This window comes from Oncorhynchus keta, chromosome 37 (assembly GCF_023373465.1).
Source record: "Oncorhynchus keta strain PuntledgeMale-10-30-2019 chromosome 37, Oket_V2, whole genome shotgun sequence".
NCBI lineage: Eukaryota > Metazoa > Chordata > Actinopteri > Salmoniformes > Salmonidae > Oncorhynchus > Oncorhynchus keta.
In genome coordinates, this window is record NC_068457.1 from 27,503,271 (window position 1) to 27,508,120 (window position 4,850).

Here is a 4,850-nt window from a genome sequence, read left to right on the forward strand (position 1 = left end):
TGTTTTCCTTAAACTTCTTCATATAGTGGTTGGCAGGATAATATTTATGAATAATTTTAAAGGAAACTTCCTTAATTTTGTTAACAAGTAGGTATGTGTGTGGCAACAGCCAAACTTTTTCCCAACAGATATTATCAATAAATCCATTCCAATAAGGCACGACATAAGGTACATAGATACAACATCCTGCTGAAACAAGGATGTATCGCTCTGTTGTTGAATGGACCAAAAGAGAAACAAATCTTTCCTACTGATGAGTCAACAGGGTCAACAGAAGGTAGGCTCTGAGGGTCAGGTCTTTCCTACTGATGAGTCAACAGGGTCAATAGAAGGTAGGCTCTGAGGGTCAGGTGAGCTGAGTCAACAGGGTCAATAGAAGGTAGGCTCTGAGGGGTCTTTCCTACTGATGAGTCAACAGGGTCAACAGAAGGTAGGCTCTGAGGGTCAGGTCTTTCCTACTGTATATGAAAGTCAACAGGGTCAATACAAGAAGGTAGGCTCTGAGGTCAGGTCTTTCTACTGATGAGTCAACAGAAGGTCCAAGGCTCTGAGGGTCAGGTCTTTCCTACTGATGAGTCAACAGGGTCAATAGAAAGGCTCTGAGGGTCAGGTCTTTCCTACTGATGAGTCAACAGGGTCAACAGAAGGTAGGCTCTTGAGGGTCAGGTCTTTCCTACTGATGAGTCAACAGGGTCAATAGACAAGAAGGGTAGGTCACTGAGTCAACAGGGGTCAGGTATTTCAATACTGATGTCAAGTCATAAGGGTCAATAGAAGGTAGGCTCTGAGGGTCAGGTCTTTCCTACTGATGAGTCAACAGGGTCAACAGAAGGTAGGCTCTGAGGGTCAGGTCTTTCCTACTGATGAGTCAACAGGGTCAATAGAAGGTAGGCTCTGAGGGTCAGGTCTTTCCTACTGATGAGTCAACAGGGTCAATAGAAGGTAGGCTCTGAGGGTCAGGTCTTTCCTACTGATGAGTCAACAGGGTCAATAGAAGGTAGGCTCTGAGGGTCAGGTCTTTCCTACTGATGAGTCAACAATAGAAGGTAGGCTCTGAGGGTCAGGTCTTTCCTACTGATGAGTCAAGGGTCAGAAGGTAGGCTCTGAGGGTCAGGTCTTTCCTACTGATGAGTCAACAGGGTCAATAGAAGGTAGGCTCTGAGGGTCAGGTCTTTCCTACTGATGAGTCAACAGGGTCAACAGAAGGTCAGGCTCTGATGAGTGAAGGGTCAGGTCTTTCCTACTGATGAGTCAACAGGGTCAATAGAAGGTAGGCTCTGAGGGTCAGGTCTTTCCTACTGATGAGTCAACAGGGTCAATAGAAGGTAGGCTCTGAGGGTCAGGTCTTTCCTACTGATGAGTCAACAGGGTCAATAGAAGGTAGGCTCTGAGGGTCAGGTCTTTCCTACTGATGAGTCAACAGGGTCAATAGAAGGTAGGCTCTGAGGGTCAGGTCTTTCCTACTGATGAGTCAACAGGGTCAACAGAAGGTAGGCTCTGAGGGTCTTGACATGTTCCTGAATAACATAGCAACACCTGAAGGAATGGCATCTAAAACAATTGCAACATCTTTAGGTGTTACAGGGACCTTGTAAAGTGATAAGAATTCCTTATAACTGAGTGAAAGACCCTTTGAATTTACCAGTTGGCTCACCAATAGGATATTATTTCCGAACCAATATTCTAAAAACAGAGAGGTATTTTTATACAATATATCCCGATTATTCCATATATAATATCTGTGTGGAGAAAAAGTGTGTTTATAAATTAAGGACCATGACAAGAAAGCCTGCCGATGAAAAGCAGAAAATTTCACTGGAACTTTGTCAATATTATAATTGCAAAACAACATGGAGTTAAGGCCACCAAAAGTAGAGAAGTCCTCTGTTCTCCTCGAGCTCATTAATGATAAAATACTCATATTTCAAGATGGCAGTAAAGCCATTCACTTTGGCACAATGACACGGAGTACAGGGAGTGGATTAACTAAAGAGACTGGTACCCAGGCTAGGACATTAGACCTATAGTTGAACAGAGCTGGGCATTCTAACTATATTTAAACAGAGGGGGAGAATAGACCTATATTTGAACAGAAGGGGACATTATAACTATATTTGGACAGATGAGATGACTAGGAACAGAGCAAAGTGTCTCCATCCTCGGTTTCTAGCTAGTCACGTTTGGCATAGGATAAAGAGTACAACGAGTGGAATGTTAGCACAAACAGACTGGTACCCAGGCTAGTTTCTACATACCTGGAGCAACATTCCACAAATTTGTTCAGAGAAGTGGTGTGTTGGTAAATTCAATATGGAGTGCCAGAGTGCGCTCTGGACGTTTGTAAATTCAGAGCGTTGTCAGATTGGCCATTTAGCGAGCTTGGGAGCTACTTCCAGACACAAACGAGAGAACACCTCACTCTGACCATGTTACTCATCGTAGCAAAGCTGGTTAGGCTGTTTTCATCTAGAGCGTTGGTGACTGTAACCGTGCTGGCAACAATTTAATTACGCTTTTTTTTTTGCCAAAGTTTACTGACACCGGCCATATTCAACAGGTGTTGAGCATTTGCAAATTCATAATTTATTCTGCACTTTGGCACACAGACGATAGTGCTCTGAAATCGTCTCTGTGAAATAATTGGTTGCCGTAGCAACATCAACATGTTTCTTCTATTTAAAAAAAACAACATTATAAAACGCTGTATCGCGGAGGCATGAACAACACAGTCGAATGGTTGTTATGTCATCTCTAAATCTGGGGTTCTTAAACTTTTTCAGCCTGGGACCCAATTTACGCTTATGAAAACATGCAACTATACATAAATATTGGTACTTTTCACTGCCCTTATGCATACAACACATGCAATATAGACAAATAGCTAATAACAATTAAATATAATATAAATAGCTATTCATGTTTATTTTTCCCCATTAAAAACACTCGTACAGCGCATTCTGAAAGAATTCAGACCTCTTGACTTTTTCCACATTTGTTAAGTTACAACCTTATTCTAAAATGGATTAAATTGTTTCCCCCCCTCATCATTCTACACACAATACCCCATAACGACAAAAGCAAAAAAAGGGTTTTAGAAATGTTAGCAAATATTTTTTTAAATTACATAAGCATTCAGACCCTTTACTCAGTACTTTGTTGAAGCACCTTTGGCAGCGATTACAGCCTCAAGTCTTTTTGGGTATGACGCTACAAGCTTGGCACCCCTGTATTTGGGGAGTTTCTCCCATTCTTCTCTGCAGATCCTCGAAAGCTCTGTCAGGTTGGATGGGGAGCGTCGCTGCACAGCTACAGTTGAAGTCAGAAGTTTACATACACTTAGGTTGGAGTCATTAAAACTCGATTTTCAACCACTTCACAAACTTCAAATTATAGTTTTTGGCAAGTCGGCTAGGACATCTACATTGTGCATGGCACAAGTACTTTTCCCAACAAATGTTACAGACAGATTATTTCACTTATAATTCACTGTATCACAATTCCAGTGGGTCAGAAGTTGACTGTGCCTTTAAACAGCTTGGAAAATTCCAGAAAATTATGTCATGGCTTTAGAATCTTCTGATAGGCTAATTGACATCATTTGAGTCAATTGGAGGTGTACCTGTGGATGTATTTTAAGGCCTCCCTTCAAACTCAGTGCCTCTTTGCTTGACACCATGGGAAAATCAAAAGAAATCAGCCAAGACCTCAGAATTTGTTTTGTAGACCTCCACAAGTCTGGTTCATCCTTGGGAGCAATTTCCAAACACCTGAAGGTACCACCTTCATCTGAACAAACAATAGTACACAAGTATAAACACCATGGGACCACGCAGCCATCATACCGCTCAGGAAGAAGACACATTCTTTCTCCTAGAGATGAACACACTTTGGTGCAAAAAGTGCAAATCAATCCCAGAACAACAGCAAAGGACCATGTGAAGATGCTGGAGGAAACAGGTGCAAAAGTATCTATATCCACAGTAAACGAGTCCTATATCAACAAAACCTGAAAGGCCGCTCAGCAAGGAAGAGGCCACTGCTCCAAAACCGCCATAAAAAGCCAGACTACGGTTTGCAACTGCACATGGGGACAAAGATCGTACTTTTTGGAGAAATGTCCTCTCGTCTGATGAAACAAAAATAGAACTGTTTGGCCATAATGACCATTGTTATGTTTGGAGGAAAAAGGGGGAGGCTTGCAAGCCAAAGAATACCATCCCAACCGTGAAGCATGGGGGTGCAGCATCATGTTGTGGGGTGATTTGCTGCAGGAGGGTCTGGTGCCCTTCACAAAATAGATGGCATCATGAGGACGGAAATGTATGTGGATATATTGAAGCAACATCTCAAGACATCACAGCTTGGTCGCAAATTGGTCTTCCAAATGGACAATGACCCCAAGCATACTTCCAAAGTTGTGGCAAAATGGCTTAAGGACAACAAAGTCAAGGTATTGGAGTGGCCATCACAAGCCCTGACCTCAATCCTATAAAAAATGTGTGGCCAGAACTGAAAAAGCGTGTGCGAGCAAGGAGGCCTACAAACCTGACTCAGTTACACCAGCTCTGTCAGGAGGAATGGGCCACAATTCACCCAACTTATTGTGGGAAGTTTGTGGAAGGCTACTCGAAACGTTTGACCCAAGTAAAAAAAAATAAAGGCAATGCTACCAAATACTAATTGAGTGTATGTAAACTTCTGACCCATTGGGAATGTGATGAAAGAAATAAAAGCTGAAATAAATCATTCTATCAACTATTATTCTGACATTTCACATTCTTAAAATGAAGTGGTGATCCTAACTGGCCTAAGACAGGTCATTTTTACTAGGATTAAATGTCAGGAATTGT

At 42.1% G+C, this 4,850-nt stretch overlaps 1 long non-coding RNA gene across 2 annotated transcripts; it reads left to right on the top strand.

Moving 5' to 3' along the window:
• The first annotated feature begins 204 nt into the window (after positions 1–204).
• On the top strand, positions 205–1,878 carry LOC127916822 (uncharacterized). 2 transcript variants are annotated; one of them, XR_008096180.1, is made up of 3 exons: positions 205–332; positions 833–1,015; positions 1,234–1,878. It is a non-coding gene; the product is annotated as an uncharacterized LOC127916822 (long non-coding RNA). The 2 variants fall into 2 exon arrangements; XR_008096179.1 differs by having other exon boundaries at positions 211–332; positions 778–1,015.
• Positions 1,879–4,850: the final 2,972 nt, after the last annotated feature.